The sequence below is a fragment of the Molothrus ater genome, chromosome 1, assembly GCF_012460135.2.
Source record: "Molothrus ater isolate BHLD 08-10-18 breed brown headed cowbird chromosome 1, BPBGC_Mater_1.1, whole genome shotgun sequence".
NCBI classification, from domain to species: Eukaryota; Metazoa; Chordata; class Aves; order Passeriformes; family Icteridae; genus Molothrus; species Molothrus ater.
In genome coordinates this window covers 119,651,204-119,671,056 of record NC_050478.2, presented here as the reverse complement: position 1 = coordinate 119,671,056, position 19,853 = coordinate 119,651,204, and the positions used below count along the sequence as shown (strand labels likewise).

The 19,853-nt window shown below is 42.0% G+C and overlaps 1 protein-coding gene across 11 annotated transcripts in view; it reads right to left on the bottom strand.

The window, feature by feature from the left end:
• The window catches only part of SULF1 (sulfatase 1), a 185,259-nt gene that overhangs the window by 109,383 nt on the left and 56,023 nt on the right, over window positions 1-19,853 (bottom strand). For 5 of the 11 annotated variants that reach the window (XM_036406703.2, XM_054515556.1, XM_036406705.2 and 2 more), the window contains exons 1-2: window positions 13,858-14,179; window positions 12,441-12,533 (exon numbers count right to left, since the gene is read on the bottom strand). The exons of 2 other annotated variants lie outside the window; for them this stretch is intronic. The gene's annotated coding sequence lies outside the window, so the exon portion shown is untranslated. Of the gene's footprint in view, window positions 1-12,440; window positions 12,534-13,857; window positions 14,180-19,853 lie in introns of those variants that run through there. 4 more of the 11 variants (XM_054515586.1, XM_036406702.2, XM_054515578.1 and 1 more) reach the window with 2 other exon arrangements.

The following is a 19,853-nucleotide window of genomic DNA, read 5'->3' as shown; positions in this document are numbered from 1 at the left end:
GGAAAAGCGTGGATAAAAACTGAATAAGACCATACTTGCTAGCAACTCAATTCAGCAAAAAGGTCAAAAAGAGCAGGACAGTAGCCAAGTTTTAAGAAGTAAATGTTGCTCAAGTTAAGGTTGAGTCTTTTTAATGGTAAACCTTATAAAATCTCATAAATAAGTATTCTGCCTTACCACAACCCTATACGGAACTGTGGAATTTCCTTTCACTTTTCTCACACTGTGAAACTCTGACAAAGATGGCTCAGATGTGGACTGAGTTCCAGAAAGCATGCCTTCCACTGTAGATATTCAAGAATTGGATGAATGGTGCGGGTGGGCACATCACTTGCATAATGGATGAGTCAACGGTTGAGCTTCTCTTACTGAAGATCAAAGTTCTGCCGAACAAAGTTCTTAATAAAAAAATGGTTCAATATTTTTTCTTATACCTATAACAGGAGAAATTGAAGTTGTATTTCCCAGAATACTACCAGAGGTTAGTAGTGTTCCTAATTAAATGCCTGGCATTGAATGAATTGAATGTTCAGTGCTATTCACAAAGTAGCTAAGCTCAGAGAGCAGGAGGCTTTTTAAGGGGGTAGGTATCTCAGGTGGAGATCAGGCTAAAATTAACACCAAATAAACTAGTGTGGCTTTGGACTTCGTATATTTTAAGTTGATAAGTATCAGCTCTATTGGTTAACTCTTCATCTGGCTACAAACAGAATGTTAAAATAACTTCATAAGGAGAATATATGCATCAATAGGATATAAGCATATTGAACTAAAATTAGATTGTTATAATTGTCAGTTCTAAAGTTACAGAGACATATAAGAAGCACCATTATGGAGAATCAACAATAAATGATGGGAAGAAGTTCCAGCCACATGAAGATGAGGAAAGGCAGCATAGCTGTAAAGCAGCAAGATATTCAGGGGAAACAATAGCACTAATGTCTATGATAATAAGGGTTCCAGACTGTTGTCTGATGCAAATGTTTGAAATTTATCTATTTTAGGACTAAAACGTTCATTCAAAGTCTTCCCAAACTTCTGTAGAAGGCAATAAAAAATCCATACTGAAAATGAAACTTAAAGTAAAAATCTTGTATAGTTTTAGTTTATAAGTTTTAAGTAGTAGTCCTCAACACCATTCAGTTGGACTGCACAGCAAACCACTGAATTTGAGATACTCTTTGAAGAAGATCTTATGTGACAGACCTGGCCAAAACCAGGAAAAGCATCTTCTCATGTGAATGTATTTTGGAGAAATATTTCTCCTGCAGTTCACTGTGACTGGAAGATCTATTTAAAGGTGAGCTAAGAACAACTGCATGCATCATAAGCAAATTATAAGCTGGAGTGAATTGCTTCAGTATACTGCTTTTTATAAATATCCAGTTTACTCAAAGACACTGAGAAGTCAGGATGAAAATCAAGAATAAAATTTAATTCAAAGTAAGATGATGAAAACAAGTTGAGGGCAAGTGTTTCAAGCAAGATAAGCAACAGTTATTAAGTTAGAGAAGGACACTGAATTGGAGGTAGCAATGGATCTCCTCAAGACAGGACTGACAGAAGGACCTAGGTGGGCTGGAACAATGGGCCATCAGGATCCTAATGGAATTCAGCAAGGACAGACATGAAGTCCATCTGCTCAGAGCTCATTAAATGGCACCTATGCTCAATTTTTTTGGGCCTACAGTACAAAACCAGCTGTGATGAACTGGAGCAAGATCAGTGGAGAGCTATCAATATGTTTTAGAGATGGAGCATTTGCCCTGCAGGGAGAACCTGGCATTGTTCCTCCTGGAGATTAGCTGGACATGGGGGGGATTCAGAGCAGCTGCCCAGTGCCTGTAATTAGTTATAAAGAGAGAGAGCAAGGCTCTGTCAGGAGTCAGCAGTGCATGGCAGGAAGACAAGAGATAAGGGGCATAAGCTGAAACAAAAGAAAGTCAGACTGGATATAAATCAAAGCAAGCTTCTTCCCTGAAACAAAGCCAAATAGCAGAACAAGTTGCCCAAGACACTGTGCACTGTGCACTTAATATCTTCTGGGGATTTTCAAGATGCAACAGGATAAAGTTCTGAGCAACAGAATCTGATCTCATAGCCTAGTTTTAGCACCACCTGAGACCTCCCAAGGTCCTTTCCAACCTGGCTCTTCCAGTGTTCATTCTGCGAGTATATGAAATGTTTAATATATTTGCGGAGGGCTTGGTTGAGAGTATCTTCACAGGAAAGGTTGAGTTTCCTTATTCTTGACAGAGGGATAAAGAACTGACTTGACCATCCCCATTTGGAATATATATGGATGAACGCAGTGCTAATCATACAATTGTGCTTTGTGAGGACAAAATGTACATTGAGAACTAAACTAAAATGAAATTTTAATGTGGAGATTGACTGGTTCTTTCCCTGCACTACACAGTAGCTGCCACTATCACTGCACATTGTTGTGTGTCTCATAACAAAGCTCCATGGAAGGCAGGCAATTCGATGTGGCCTAACAGACAGAGATATCCCAAACTTCAAAATTCTACAATGGTTACTACTGAGACTGAGGGCAGGAGAGAGCTTCAGACCAAGCTCTTCTCCTCTCAAGAGTGTGGTACCTGAAGAGCATGACTGCCTTTCCAGTAAAAGCAGTGATGTCCTGAGGACATCATATGAATGGTTTCTGCTGTCTCTGAATCTTTTTCACAGGATGATGGAAAAAGTCTTTTGGAGTGAGCACACCAAGGACTGAGACCCCCTATCCAGCCAAAAGCATTCAGTCTCACTCTGTGTGTGGCAGTAGGCACAAAAGAGGCTCAGACAGAAATGGAAAACATAGCAATATTTCTAGATTTTTGCAGAAGCAATGGGCTCAATAAATTGCAAATGCAGCAACTCTGTTCATTTGTTCTTAATGACAATAAAGAAGATGCTTGGAAGGGAACCATTAACCAAACAGATTTTTTCCCAAGATTTGTTAATCTCTAGCAAGAGAACTGACAAAATCATCACTAGCAAAATAGAGCTGGAGACATGAAAGAAGAAGGCTTGACACTTCATCATCAATGCCACAAGCTATTAATTTCCCTCTGAAAATCCAGTGTAACAATTTTGATTCAGGAAAGATGAATGGCCATAGCAGGGTAAGTAAACATGAACTGTGGAAAGTCTTTCTGGTTAAGCTGGAAAGGCTGCAGCCAAGATATTTCCTACTTAACCTTCATCAAGGAAAAGGTCAAAAAAGGCCAATGTATTTAAGCAGGGCACAGGATGGAACAGAAAAAAACTTCCTATGAAAAAGATGAAGTTCACATTCTTTTGGTCTTCATTAAAACTATTCCACATCACTCCACACTTTCATTTAAAGCAGTTTCCTGACAGCATTGAAAACAAGATCTTAAAGCATCTTTTGTCAAAAGATAAAAGTGTAAATGGAAAACAATTTGTGTACTGTACAAAAAACAGTGAAAAGTATGAAGGATGCATAAGAAAGAGGAAAAAATACCTTTAGCCTTAGGAAATTATATAAGCAGTGGTAGGCAAGGTAATCAACCACCCTGTGTACTTCCATGTACATGTACTCTAAGCTGAACAGTTACCAAGGCATCTGTGGCTTTACCAAAGTGGATTTTTTAATTTTTTTTTTATATGAAGCTTCTAAGGAAAAAAGAATTTTCTTCAAGCACTATAAAAGAGATGGAAATTAATGTCCACAGGTATGTAATTTCCAAACTGCTTAGAAAACAAAATAGCTCTGCTTTGACACTCTCCCTCCTTGTGTCCATAACAGCAACTATGGTTACTGGGCAATAGAATATAATACATGGTAAATGCCACAGTCAGGATTTCTCCTGGAAGAACAGATAAGTATACCTTTGTGCAGACTGATATGTGAATGGATCAACACATATGTGCAACAAGGACAAAGAAATGCTACTGAGAGAGGAAAAGAATATACTTTCTTTCCATTCTCCACTCTCCAAATCTGGTCTGCCTTCCTTTGGGATATCTATCAGTCATGATTCAGACTCCTACTCCATCTATTTTAGAAGTTCCCTAGTGTCTCAGTCTAATATGTGATGTCTCTTGCCCTATAGTGTCAGCATGGCACTTTCTTGCCTACCTCAATTTTCATCCTTCATTGTTCACTACCACTGTTCCTATTAACTGTATATGTTGGCAATTCATGATGAAGTGGGCAAAAAGCTCCTTCAAACAATGAGAGTGGCTCACACAAAGCTTTCAAGATAAGGACTGAGACATGGACTCTTCGTTTCATACCCGATGTGACTCAGCAAGGTGTCTGGAAGAGATGGGTGAGGCATTCTAGGAAACCTGCTCTACCTCCCTGTGTTAGGCTCTCATCCAAAATAACTGCAACACTTTTTTTAGAGATGAGTTGTTTGACAGTTGGGTATGACTTCAAAAACCAGACTCATAAATACATGCATTACTGAGATCAATTCTGAACTGAAAAGCTCAGCATTTTCTTCTACTGTAGGCAGAGAAATATAGCAACTCTGGCAATCACTGGTGGCTGGAGACTAAAACAAAGCAGTGAATTGTTCCAATAGCCACCAGATTCAACACTCTGGTACTCCACATGTCTGTGTCCCTCTTCCACTGTCACGGTAGCACCAGCGTCACAGTTGAGGCTTCAGTACTGAGCCATGATACTGCAGCAAATGCAGAATGGTTGAATTACTGCTGTTATCTGAATGGTCTGTGACTGAAGGGCAAATATTCTTGTGGGAAATGAAAATTTGCTCTGCACTGTATGTTGCCCTGGGGCTCTCAAGGTGTGTGCATGAATAATCTCCACTGGAGGAGTGAAGCAGACAGGTCACAGCAGCAGCATCACTCACCTGAACTCGAGCTCTAATGCCCATATTGATGACCTCATTAAACTGTATGTAGGAAACAGCTTTATTCAAAGCAGCCTTGAACCAGCACCCAAAAGCAAACTGATAGGCATATGAATGTCATTGCAGAACTCCCTCAGCACAGATTCAAGCTCCTCAGGAAGTGATTCTCTCCAATAACTCTCTGGATTTCTTAAAAACAACTAAGGATTTTTACACAGCATATAAAAGTAGGAATACACAAAACACACATGATATTCTCACACTGCAAATGCTCTGCAGCTACCAGAAAGAGCAGTAAATTCTCCATCCTTACATACAAGATAGACAGGGTCCTCAAAACACACATTATCAAGATAGAGTTGCACAATGTCACTTGTCCAAGACAGCACATACATCAGCTATACTTAGCCATATCCTTGCTTTATCTGGCTTTTGCAGACCACTTTGCATGTTGGCAACTATTATGCTCTCTAAAGGTTTCACAGGATTTGATAGATGTCCTCTTTGTGCTACAGATATCCATGGTACCCAAGACCAAAATAAATAGCTGTAACACAGACCTATTTCTTGAGATGCCGTTATATTGCATCTCAAACCCCTCACAAGCTGATGATGTGCAAAACTGTGCAAAATTTATGGAGAGGAGATGTTTGCAGAGCAATTTATTGAAAGACAAAATCAGATGTGAGCTGCAAAGGACAGGGAAAATCTGAAAAAATGGTGTACTTCTTTCAATACCTCTCTGTAGCTGTACATCTTCCTGTGTTGAACTGCTATTCTTTTGAGGACTCTGGTGATCCCTGACTATGCACGCCTCAAAGTCTCTTCATTTTGCCCTTCCTCACTTCAGAGGATCTCTGCTTTAGAGGAATGCTCCATACCAAGCAGAAGGAAAACAAACCCCAAATTCAGGGGCCTTTTTCACTTAGGAGTTGAGTTGCAGAGCAATACAGCTCAGGAGGCCTTCCTCTGTAAGCCTGAATATTGGCAATGGATGGAAGTTTACAGTGGTACAAAAAATGCCAACCTCCTACTGATATAGAGATAAAAGAAACTACTGGAATTCCTGACAGATACTTGTGTTCACTTCAGAACATTTTTATTGGTCTAACTGTTGTAGTTGTCTCCCTAAATCCTACCATCTCCTGGTGGCCAAGCAGATAGTGTTACAGTCTCAGTTCATAAATTGGCCCTAGATATATAATAGATAAGAACAAGGTAAATTCACATGTGCTTTACTAAACACGCATTCAAGATTTCAGATGTTATAGCTAAAATAAAATAGCGGGCAATGACATCAAGGGAACCCTTTGCTCAATATTTCTACAAAGGTTGGATTAATGCAGAATTCTGTATTGTCACAAAGTTAGCGAAACTCGAGTATTATTCTAAAAGATACAATTCTTAGTATTTTTGCAGTCCTTGTGGGAGAAAAAGAAGGTGATAGTTAAAAGGCATCCTGTGCTGGTTATTTACAGGATGTTCAGTTTACTATTGCACTACTGTTCTCTAATTTGTGACTGGCATGCCCCTAGGCAGTCAAGTCACTGGGAAATAATCCTCAAAAGTTTTAGCATAGGTAGATCCAGAAACATGGGTCCTGAATCTCTTACTTTTCTCTCTTTCTTCCATTCTTTGGCCAACATAATATCCCTCTAAGATCATCCCTTATTCCTCATTGTGATTTTACTGCTTGTGGGCACCACCACCACCATCTCTGATTCCCCTAAGCTCTATCTACCCCACAGGCCTTTGAAACATTCTTTAAGTCATAACACTGAGTGATTTTTAAAACATTTTTGTGTAACCTATATAACTTACATTCACTTTTTTTGTCAGCAAAACCCAGCAATAGAACAGGTGACTCTTTGGAGGAGTACAGTGTTCCATTTCTACAGTCAGTACCAAAACTACATTTAATCTAAGTATCCTAGTCTCTTCCAGTGAATCATATCTCCACAGTTCAAATGAAAGACCTGCTTCATGCATTCTTCTGTGGAAAGTATAGGAGAGACTTTAAAGAGCTGTGTAGGAATTACACCACAGCTGTCCAAATACAGTGTTTATCCATGCCATTGCTCATCTATGGGGTGATCAAGAAACCCAAGATGATATCAAGTTCTCCCAGGTCAAGCTCCTTAGCAATTTTTGCAAAGCAAGCTAGCTTCATCCCTACACATGGAAAGAGGCAGGTGCCTTTGAAGATTTACAAAAGGAAATCCTGCTTTCCTAACTGCAGTGCCTGGAGGTTTTCAGGGGGACTCTCTTCATTGATAGAGACAGAATACGCCTTTAGGTAGCTGCTGTGTAAGTATTCAAGACCCAAGGGGCACCTTGGCTATGCAGGCTGGATCCCACCCTCAGAATCTCATTCACCTTTTTAAAGCAGCAGCTGAGCAGGCACTTCTGTTTCTTTCCTCTTTTCTCTTTCTCTCCACACCACTTATTAGCTTCTCTCCAAATCCTAGTTGTTGGGTAAGAGAGTCAGAAGTGGTAAGGCAGGACTTTCTGTGTTCTGAGTGATACTGCAGTGATTCTCTAAATAAAAGGGGATAGGCTTTCATTAAATGTGCACATTTAGCTTCATGCTCATGGTGACACTGGCACAGTCACACAGATCTGTTATCACACTTCTCCTGTGGACACACACAGGGCCCCAGTGTGTGGGTTGAGAAGGTGTCACCAGGTAGTGGAATATCTTACAGCTCACAGCCCCCTAAAGGGTTGGCCATGTTTCCCCTCCTCATCCCAAGCCAGCAGCTCCATCCACTTTCATTGTTCCATTCGGACCCTCTGTCCACTTGCTGAGATGAACCAACTCAGTAGGCAGGCAGCCAACAGAGCTTCCCACTGCCCTGATGAGTTCATGCAGCACTCCAGGAGGTGAGCCAAGAGCCAAACCTGGCACAAGGAAGGAGATGGGAACACACTGCTGCAGGCAGAGGATGGCAAGATCAAGGATGGGTTTCTCCAGGGCAGCAAGCTATTCTGCTATCTGAGAGGAGACAAGAAACCTCACCCTCTGTTGCAATAAAACCTCTTTAACAAAATGGGAGTTATCAGACAACCGATCAGAAATTTCAGGGGGAGCTGATTACAGTAAACCTCAGGAAAAAAAATTTGGGTTGTTTAATTGCCAGGCACAACATGCACAAACCCACCTCGTTCACACAGCCTGCATGCATTTACATAGGCAGATTTGGGATTTCTGTTAGTTTCCTTCATGTTTCTGGAGCTGCATGCAAGCCAGCTGTCTCAGCAACCAGGAGGATTAGGCTTAAAAAACCAGAAACCAGAGATCTGAAGTTCTTACGTTATATCTTGACTCTTACACTTGAAGCTTTACAAAGAAGGCTAAATATCTTCAGACTACTGATAAAAGTCAGGAGAGCTGGCAGTTTTGCAGACATTTACAGGCTTGGCAACACATTTTTCTGTTTTTAAGTGAAAACAGACAAAACAGTGCACATGGTAGAATAATGAACATCTTGGCACATTGCAATTACAATACTGGAACAGACCACTATTCAGTTTTAATAGATGCTTTTGAGAAAAACAATCCCCTGTGTTCAGCTCCCTGTTACATTTATTCTCCAGAATCCTAGTGCCAAAAGCTTCCCCATCTTCTCTGTGGGCTTTCCAAACAGAGTTCACCTCCTGTGAAGCACCACAAAAATACAGCTGCTGTCAAGCAGCTCCTCTCCTGGCTAAGATGGGTTAGATTCACATCACAGAGAAATGGCAGCATGCAGTGCCACGATTATATTCAAACCAGGATAGGATTTTTTTTTTTAATACAGCAGCACTGACTTTCTAGTCTTTTGCTTCTATATAGAAACTCCATGAAGTATTCTGTGGATAATCTAGCACTGATCTACAGCCTGGAATTCTACAGCACAGTACCACATCTAGAAATATTGCAGTATATATTCCAGCAATACTACCAAATTTGCAGATATAAATACTATAATGCAAGTTTATATTTAATTGTAAGTTAATTTTTGCTATGAAAGAAATAATTATAAAAAAAGGGAAATACTGATAAAATTTTGAGTGTAAAGGTCAACTATCACAAAAAAATGTTTCAGTGTAACCAAACCACTGGTGGTGGTTATGACTGGGAAGGTTCAGAGCTCCACAGTAGAGCACACACAGTAACAAAAGCTTACCAACCTTTCCAGCAGATTCTGAAAGTGGGAACTAAAGTTCTGGGAAAATCACTGACACTAAATCTGCTGTGTGCATAAACCATAAGATGAAACAAGCATTAGTTTCCTCAGAAAATAAAATTCTTAGGATACATGAAATTAAAATGGAATTACTCTCACCAGTTAACAACTTCTGAGTATGAATAAGCAATGCTAAACAAAGATCTTGCAGGGGCCCTCAAAAGCAGTCTACTGACAAAACTGAAACGTGCTAAAATAATTCAGCTAAAGAGAGTCTTGTTTGGTTATTAATTTAATAATTACTGTGCTGCATTCTGAGGTGACACTGCTTAGAACCTTGAGCCTTTCCACTTTACAGCTTCCTCTCCAAGCACATGACAGCATTGAACTTGCCCCTCTTGGTAAGAATAACAATGGAATTACTGCACTCTGATCATATGGAAATGATGAATTAATGTTGGAGCAAGAAAAGTGAAAGAGAAAGAGATCCAAGGGGGGCAGGACAGAATATTACACTGCAGATCCAGCTGGGAAGGCAGAGTGATGACTGAAGGCTTGCTAAAGGGAGAAGCAGGGTGACTTGCTGCCACTACTAGGGCACAGCACAGGGGACTGTACCCCCTCCCACTCCCTTCCTCTGCTGCTTTCTGCACATGTGACTGCTCAGGGATGAGGTCTGCAGGTAACTGGAGCGCAGGGACAGCCACACCTCAATGGATTATTCACCATGTACATTCAGCCCCCCCACTTCACCTGCAGCCCACTTAATGTAGCTCTACCTGTGATGGAGGCATTGGGAAAGTGTAGTATGAGGAAGATGACTGTGTCTTATGGGTGCCACAAAGCTCTCTTGAGAGCTGTGTTAATCAGTGCCTTCTGATTTAATATCCTCAAAATCTCCAAAGATGGCAGTTAAAATTTAAACAGGCATTCTTAAAAGACACTCTTGATCCCATTATCAGTGTCATGGATGGGATTACAATGGGGGCGGTAATGGTGGAAATGTTTTAGGAGAGATCCAGTATCAACAGCAGGAGTGGCCACTAATTGGATTCTTTCTATGTCACCGCAGAGTTGTCACGGGACCCTCGTTCTCTGTTGAACACTGCAGCTCTTAAGGGGCTCAGAAAGGAGCTTTCTCAATTGTTATCACATCAGTCTGCCTTCCCACTCAAACACAAATCCCCCAAAGCTCTTTCTAAAGCCAAGGAAATCATGGAACCCATGACTCCCATGACATCTGCAACAAGTGTCCTGCCTCATCAGTGTGAGAATGGGTCCTGACATTACACAAGGCTCAAACTCCTGATCCTGCATGAGCATTTGGTCATATATATATATATATATGTATAAATATATGTATTATCAAGTGCAGGATATAAGTTAAACAAAGCTAGATAAAAACCCTGCAAACTGTCAAAATAGTCAGCAATAAAGTATTTCTAGCCAGAACAGAATTTGCAAATGTTTTAAAATATTTTTCCTTAGCTGTCTAACATCCACTGAGTGTGGTTTTTATAATGGCTTGCACATTTAAGAGCACTGTCCCCAGCATCACAACATTTTAAATAAACTGTTTTTATCAGTTCCTGGCTGGAATAAGAGTGGTTACAATAATTTTCACACTGTTACTTGCAATCTCTAGGATACTTCTGTATTTCTACATGCAATTTTTTCCTAACAACATCTAATTTAGCCTACTTTTTGAAGGTGCATTTACATGCCATTTGGAAACTCACCAAGGGTTTTTTTTCAATGCAAATTACACCAATCATAATTATTTTTTTCCTCTGAAACAGAGACAAAAATCAATGAAAGGCCAAGGAGACATGCCAAGAAGCAGAAACTGAAGTTGCATATTGTGACGCAGTGAGCTCACCCACCTCAATTATAAAGTGCTAAGAAGAGGAAGCCCCTGACAAGCAATAAACTGACACATAATTAAGACAATTCAGGGCAGAACACATTCTGGCTGGAAAACATTTTCTTGTGCTCTACCTAACTGCTTAGAGCAGTGAGAGAAAAAAAACAACAACAGGGTGACACTTTGAGAACTCTATGAAGACAATAAGTATCCCACCTAATTTTCACTAGCTGGGGGAAAAAGAAACACACCACCTTTTGTGCAGAGCAGGTTGCCTCACATCACAAACAGAGTTGATAGTACAGACATGCCTGGTATGTTCAGCATTCCATATCAAGCGAAGATGAATTAGCCGCAACAAAAATGTGTTACAGCTTTCATGCAGCAGTTTATGGATTTTTTTTTTGTACCTCTGGAATTTTTTACCTTGAGCGTATCATGGAACTTGTACTGTCTCAGATCTTTTCCTAAGATTATTTTTATCTCACTGTGAGGAACATCTTTGTGAGCTCTGAACACTTTTACAGCTGCTGGGATGCTAATGGGAACTTCATGTGTGTACCCAGCACAAGTGCTCTCAGGAAAAAAAAAGCCAATGTCAAAGGAAGGTATGTAGAAGTCACCATAAATATGTCTTTGAATGTTTACCATCTGGAACAGTAGATTACGTTTTGACAAGAAGCTGGACTGCCCTGTGGGCATTGTCTTTTAAACAGCCCCATCATTATGAAGGAAGGAAAAACATGATTTGCTGTTCCTAGTTTCTCAGCAAGATTTTCTGGCAGTGCTAGAGAAACTAGTTTGTTTTTTTTCCCCCTAGTAAAACAATAACAAGTTGGGCATGCGTAATTAGCTATGCACTTTCTTTAAAAAATATGGTTTCTTGTAGATCATCTGATCTGTGATACCCACAAAGAGGGATAGGTTTCAGCTAGGCAGTGACAGCATCAGGCTCTGCAGCTCACAGTGCTGCACCTCAGCTTTGCTGAAGTCTGAACCTCTGTGTGCTGAAGCTGGCATATTGAGCTTCTCACAGGACACACTGGGAGAAAGAGGAGAAATCCAATATACAAGACTTGTACGTGGAGCTATAATGAGGTTTTCCCTTGGTTTTGTTTTTCATTTGAAGCTTGTAAAAGTTTCCATCACTTTTTACAATGAGAAAGTGTAGACTGAGAGAAAAAGCCAAAATGGTCAAATTTATTCACATAAATCTTGGTCTGGTTGTCCAGTGATTTTTGGGATTTAGCTAATTCTCTGTTTCAAATTGCTGTGGATGACTTCTGAGGACACATTCGCACTAAAGAGTGTGTTTGAAAATACAAGCTGAGAACAACCTGTAAAGAGGCCAAATAGTCTGTTCAAGGAAAAAAGTTAACAAAAAAGTTGGTTTGAGGCAAAAATATATGTGCAGCATGAAACATGGGTTTATGGGCATCGTTACACTGTTGAATACCAAAATCACAAAGCACCAGCTATAAATCCCCTTGCTCAGCCTACTAAACAGATCTTATTTCAGAACACATTAGATACAGTATTATATATAGAATATCTCACCTGTAAGTGGTGAGGACAGTGTTAGATTTCTTTCACAAGTAGGAGGCCAATAATTCATAAGCACCAGAGGTATGTGACAGTTACTGTGAAGAACTGTTAAGGTGCAAAAGAAGCAAATAATATTGTTACTCTGCACAGGAAAACAGCATACATATACAGCAAATTTTAAAGAAAACAACTCCAAACCAAATAAAAGGAAAAATAATCCATCCTCTAATTTCTCCATCTAGATAATTTAAAATAAAACAATGAAAACATCTTTTCTGATAAGCTAACATACTGTAATTAGTGATAACATTTCTGATTTAGTTAATTTGCTGGGCTTCCCACACTCCAGACATCAATGAACTTAATAGTGGAATTAAATGAAAATGATAGCAGAGTACTTCCATAACTAATTTCTAATTATATTTCTGCCCCCATTCCTTCCTAAACATAAATTTTTGCCTACGTCTAATTAACACTTCAGATTGCTAGTTTAGAATCTATAAATATAGCGAGTCTTTAATGATCCATTATAGTGATGCTACTTAGTTTTCAATGACTTGTAAAACTTTCACAAACAGATCTGCAAATGAATTACATCCATCTGCTCTGCTGCAGCTGCAAGAGCAGCATTACATTGTACCCTGCCTTTCCCTACTTTTCTGATTTTCTCTAAACTTTACGCCCATGTGTTAGCCAAACCATCTCGACGCCGATTGTCAGGAACCCAGGCAGGTCTCTATAAAGGAGTCTTCAAACTTTACAGACATCTCCAAGGCACTTTCAAAACATTCTGGTTTGCCTCCCAGCTGAGCCCCAGACAGGCTGCAGCATCCTGCTCAAAGCCTAGGAAATACTCTGCCGCGGTGCCCTCTCCCGCCCGAGCGCGCAGTTCCACGGCTCTGCCGGAGCTCGGAGGCGTTCGCAGATGCAGACCCAGCGCCCACGGTGGCACCGCAGACCCAGCGCCCACGGTGGCACCGCAGACCCAGCACCCGCGGTGGCACCCTCAGAGCCAGCACCCAGAGCGCCCGGCCCCGCCGCCCCGGGCGGGCACACACACACACACACTCACACACACACACTCACACGTGTGCGCCCGGCGGAGAGCGCTGCCTGCGGGGGGAGCAGGGCAGGCTCCCGCAGCGCCGGGATTCACCGCTCCCGGGGAGATTTTCCAATCTACACCTCCGAAAGCGTGACCTTAGCGGCGTTAAGAGTGTTAGCTCTATGAAGACAGCCAAGCATCAGGCTGTGCTCGCTGTTATCTGTCAGCCGTACAATAGCAGCATTGATAAGGCAGCAGCAACTGGCTTTGACAAGTGTGCTGCGCTAGCATTCCTCTGAAAACCGTGAAGGAAAAAAAAAAAAGCAGAGAGAGAGAGAGGGAGAGAGAGAGAGAGGAGAGGCATGAGGTGCCTTTTTACTTTACCTGAACAAAAGTGTGCGGTTTTATTTTTCCCTCTGAACTGTTGAAAACGGTTCTTCCCGCTTCTCCCCCAGAGCTAGGTATTTCTTCTTTTGCTTGCAGCTCACACTTGGGGAAGACCACACAGCTCCAGCAAGGCTGCCTCTCTCCCCTAATCCCCACTCGAGTGTGATGACACACACTAACCCCAACCATCTGTTGAAACACGTCCTCAAGCACTCAGCACAGTGGTGTGTCAAGACGGGCTGCCCAATCCAATCGCTGGGGTTGGGTGGCTCTTAAGGAGCTGGAGGCAGAGACAAGGGCAGAAACTATAAGGCTGAGAACTCTTTAGCAAAGTAACCTGAGATTTTGAGAAAGCGCTGCTATTGAAAAAAAGAGCAGAAGGGGGAGGTACTCGCGGGAAGGTAGAGGGAGTGGATTAGTCTGGTGGCCAGTTGTGTAACTTCTCACAACTCCTTGTATTTCCAAGGGACCACTGGGACCCCTTCGCAGGGCGATGCACAGAAGCACAAGAGCAACGCTAAAATGTTTTTGTGGCGGGTCTATTGAGGGCAATCTCCTCCGAGAGACGCTTTTCTAAAAGAGATAAGTGATGCAGTTTGAAATCCTGATAAAATGCTACTGCGGGAGTCGTTTGCAGGGCGATGTGACATCTGCATCCCAAAATCCCAACTCCTTATCGTGCCGCGGTTACCCCGTGGCTGCTTCCAGCCTTCCTGGGAGAACGGCGTAGAGAGGCTAGAGGGAAACCGGGGTGGGGGGCGAGGCGGGGAGAAGAGGGGATATCCGAAGAGCAAAGATTTCTGCTTCTGCACTCAGACATCTGCGAGTCTTTCCCTCGAGCCCGGGCTTCCCTGGAGGCGGGCTGGCCGCCCTCGCTCCCCGGTGCGGGCTCCCCGGGGCGGGCTCCCCGGGGCGGGCTCCCCGGGCGGGCTTCCCGGTGCGGGCTCCCCGGTGCGGGCTCCCCGGGCGGGCTCCCCGGTGCGGCTCGGTGCCCCAGCGCCGCTCGCTGCTGGGCCGCCCGCCCTCGGCGGCTGCAGCGCCCGCTCCGCGCTGCTGGGACAGCTCCGGCCCCGCTCCGGCCCCCGGCCCGGCTGCCGCCCCCGGCCCCGGCTGCCACCAGCCTGTTGCTTCCCCGCTTCCCACCCCCTTCCGCCACCGCTCCGCAGCGTCCTGCGGGATGCGGCCGCGGTTTGGGGAGCGCTGCCCATCCCCTGGGGAGCCGTCACCGCCCCAGGCGGGGCTGGGGGCTCCGGGCAGTGCCGCGGCAAGCATGGACTGCGGCTAGTCTGTACCTCAGTTTCCCTCTGCCGCAAAGCAAACATTGTCACACCTTCCACTCTCTCGGGGACGCTGCCAGGAAAAATCCACTAATTTGCAGAAGATGTCCGGGAAGGATAGATAAGGGACACAAAAAAGCTGCTAAGTGCCAAAGAAACAGTTCTTTCCTTTCCCCTCCCTGTAATAGGATAGCGTGGAAGAGAGACTTAAAATCTCAAGGGTTTTTACCTCATTACCAAGTGCCTGACTTGACACTTGCATTAAATCTACATTTCAAATTATGACAGATGTTGTGTTTTCTTTGAACTGAAAGGGAAGGACGTTGTTTTGGCATTAAAAGTTACTCTGAAAGTGTTAACATCCAACTTGAAGAAAGGTTTGCAATTGTGAAAAGACACACTCTGCCCAGCTATATGAAAGCCATATGAGAGTCTTGAAATGCTGATTTGGCTTACTCGTTCTTTAATACCTTACACAAGGCTGTTTCTGAATGACTAGTGGCAAAGTGAGTACTTAACAAAATGTGAGATTCAAGAGCTGGGGTCTGAGCCCAGATAGCTGTTAGCAAAGCTGACCTGGAAAAGAAAGGAAAAATAAGAAACTATATTTGCTTAAGTTCTTCCCCAAAGTGATGATACAGTGTCTGTTTCAGCCTATTACTCTGAAACTGCTATCACAGATGTTTGGTATCCACTAAAACACTACTCCCTAATCTGCTAATTCTAGATAAATAAACAGCTGAATAATATTTTCAACAATAATATGTGGTGAAGTAGAGATGCAACTACTGTCCCTGGGGTATTGTAAGATTCTTAATGCTGCCAATTATATCTTCAGGGCAAGGGTTTGGTTTGATTTTGTTTCATCCTAGCAGACTGTGATCTGTAAACAGACTGGATAACCTTACATACCCCAAAAGCCCTGGAGTCTTTATTGACGCATTTTCTTTAGCTGTACTTCTTACCAGTATTGTACAGTAACTGCATTAAAAATCTATAGCGATCAAAGATGTGGAATATCAAAAAGCCCCTCAAATTTTGCTGCATCATCCTGGGTCCCGACTCACTTTCTAAAATGCAGCTCACCTCACAGATGCTCTATGTTTATATAGGTCAGATGAGAAGCAAATTCAGCAGGGTTCAACCTCTAACCAACATGAATGACAAGTGTGTGCATACAATTATTTTATGTTGTGATGTGGTAAATGCTTATCCAATGTCGTTTATTATATCTGAGTATAAATATACATAAGTTACTGAGCATTTGTGTGATGCACAGGCCGAGATCTGTTGTTTTTTTAGGCCTGTGTAAGTCAGGGATGCCTCTACTGATGCCTGTCAAGTCACAGTACTGTAAAATTGACATGTTTAAAAGGTTCCCTAATTTAGTGTTTTGTATACAGAGACATGGAGACAACCACCACCCCCACCAGATTCCTCTTCATAGACTCTGCCATGACTTGAAATACAAATTTTTGTCTCTATTAGCCCTCAAACATCACCCATGATCATGTTTTCACTTAAAAGCTACTGCTAATGTTGCGGGATAATTTAACTGCTACTTGTGTGACTACAGCCAGATTTAGTTTGCTGTGACAGCTTATAACAGACTTTTGCACCACTTCTCCTCTATGCACACTGCCATCTGCAAAGAGTTTAGGTTTTAAAGGCTGAAATGAAAGCTGCACTGAAGAGCCATACCCAAAATGCTGTTAAAATTATGCATCATAAAACAGGTTCTCAAGTTGACTGTCAAACCCTTGAACTCTTGCTAAGGTCAGGCGGCCCCCACTCACATAGGACTTGTAGCAAAGTGAATAATGCTTTATGCAAATAACTCAAGACAATCCTAATATGCGAGATTAATTGTAAGTAATTGTGATATTGAGAAATAGGCACTCCTGTTTTGTTCCCACAGATAACATGTCCCTCACAGAGTAGTTCCAATTGGTTTCCATGGTAGCCAACAGCATCTTTAAGCCAGGGCACTGAGGTTCACTCTGTGTTGCCTAGACTTTAACTCACCACCTTTCTCCAGCACAGATGGTCTTGGCAGTTTTGTGTGTCAGTGTGGAACACAAGCACATAATCACACACGTGCACCTCTGCTCAAGAACCTCATGTAATTCTCAACTCTGGCATTTTCAGCTCTCAAAAATAATCAAAGGGGATTTTTCATGATTCCTGCAGCAACCTCAGTCAACTCTTCTGCCAATAGGAAGGGAAGATGACTTTTTGCTTCCTTGAATAATTTTATGTCTACCCTGGATTCAATTATGTTTGAAGAGTTTATATAGGAACAGAAGAGGTTCTAGAACATGACTATAAATCTACAGACAAGTTTACTGTTAAATTCTAGCTTGAAATGCATGCCCATGCATGAATAGCATGCTCATGCTCCTGTTGAGTTTCAATGATATCTTGTCGAAAATGACATATAATAAAAAAGCCTTTGAAATCCTGAATTGCAAAGAAAAGATAAATAATTAAAAACCAATGTTTCTTTCTAAAGATCCCAACAAACAGCAAGTTCCAAGAAGCACAGGAAGATATGCTTCTTCATGTGGAACACAGTGAAACCTTGGAGCGACTTGCTGCAGGATGCAGTGGGGATAGAAATGACATGTATTCAAATGTTTGGACAAGTTCACGGAAAAAAATAAATAGTCTCAGCAATTAAATACAAATATATAGCTTCTGGTACAGGGAATCCCTGAATCACCTGGAGTGGATCCTAGACAAATATTCTGTGCTTGTCCTATTCTTACACTTTACCCCAAGCATCCACTATTTTCCACTGCTGGAGGGTGCCAAGCCTAGTATACCCATGACTTAGTGTGGCACAGCTGTTCACTCTTTCTTAAAGAATTTGGCAGTTTTGGGGCCTCATGGTGGGTAGTATAAGAGAGATGAATTCCTTTTAAGAACTTCAGCCAAGATTTTCAGAGCTTGGCTCATAAATCCATGTTCAGGAGCCTTAGTCAAAAAGGTCTGATCAAAAGTATTGAGTATACAGCAGCTGCTGGCGAAGCCAGCATTTCATTTTCTTTTTCTCCATATGTGGGCATTCCAAAGTCAGACATAGGCTCATGTAAAATTTGTGAGCTAAATCCCAAACTATATTCTGTGCAAAAGTCTGCTCAATTGTTTCTTAACCTGGAGTCACCTAAATTTCAGAAACACATGGTCTTTCAGAGGCATTTCCCTCCATGCTGGAAGCCCAGAGCTGTGCAAGACTCGAGAGTCAGGCACCCCTTCACTACAGTCGTCTAAATTGCTTCAGTGGGCTCTCAGAACTCACCTACCAAACTTGGAGACATTTGAGTGGCTTAGCTAAAGATCAAAAACCTGGCCAGAGGAAGAAGAAATTAATAACATTTAGGGCATGCAACCATATACCTGCTGGGTAGCTTTTTTCTCACTGCCCCTGCTCAAACCCTATTACCTGAACAAAATATTCCAACAATGATTATTCTGTGTAAAAAACACCATAGGGTTAATGTACAAAAAATATTGAGAAATTTGGTGAGTCACATACAGCACACATGAAAATGCAGAATTCTGTATCCCAGAACAATTTCCATATTTTCTGGGGAAATGTGCATAGGCCTATACATGTACTCTCTTAGTAGGAAACCATACATGTGCTAGCTACAAAAGGACTGCTTTAGAAATGCATTAAGCGCACAGTTCCAGAATCAGGATTACCTGCCTGTGCAGAGCTCTTGTGGGATGGAAGGATATAGACTTCAATTTTTTAAGGAAGCTCTTCTGCCCTGCTCTATCTTTCCTGCAATGGAATCAGATGGTATGGAAGTTATACCCAGCTACAATCTGTCTTAGGACTGCAATACTAAAAACAGTTCCCCTGAGGGGTAACCAGAACAGAGGATAGAGTGCAGGTGAGACAGACAAAAGATCATAATTGACTCAATTCATCACAGGGCTTTACAATTTGTCAGATTGGTGTCATCACTATCACTTGCCTCCAGAAGAAGATTAATAGTTGAAATAATTGTCAGTCTCAAATTTGTGTTTCTTCACTTACACCCACTCTCAAAACACTGATTCTTTTTGGTTACTATTTCTTCTAAGGTAACTCCCTCATTAGTGGTTGCATAGTAATTCACTACCAAACAAGATCACTTCCATTAAAAGGCACGTGTCTTACCCTAGCAGAAGAGCTGATTAGATTTGTCATAGCTAATTTTTTTTATTTTATTTTAGTATCCCAGAATTAAATAAAGAAGACCAAAAAAACCCCAACAAATGAAAACCCAGTATATTTGTCATGTCATTGTTAGGGAAAAAGAAAACAAAGCCAGCAAAGTTTTTCCAAGCTAGAGCCTAATATGACGATTTAATGCACCAAGAAGCTGTGGTTCTTCCCTTCTCAGCTGCCAGCTGGCCACGAGTTTCAACTGCAGCACAGTAAACAAGTGATCACTGCGTCTGGGAAGAGCTCAACATACCAGACAGCTGGAAAATAGGGGCAAATATAGGCAGGAAAATCAACAGATTTAACCAGTCTGCACAAGGTAGGTGATCCCATTCTCAGCAGTAGGGAGCACACCAAAGAGAGAGTATATATGGAGTCTGCAAGGCTTTAAAAGTGTGAGAACTCAGAGAGCAACATGCTCTCAGAACTTGTGCTGACTTCACAGTTTTGGACAGAGTTCAATTTCATTACTGAAAAAAATTTGAGGTAAACCATCC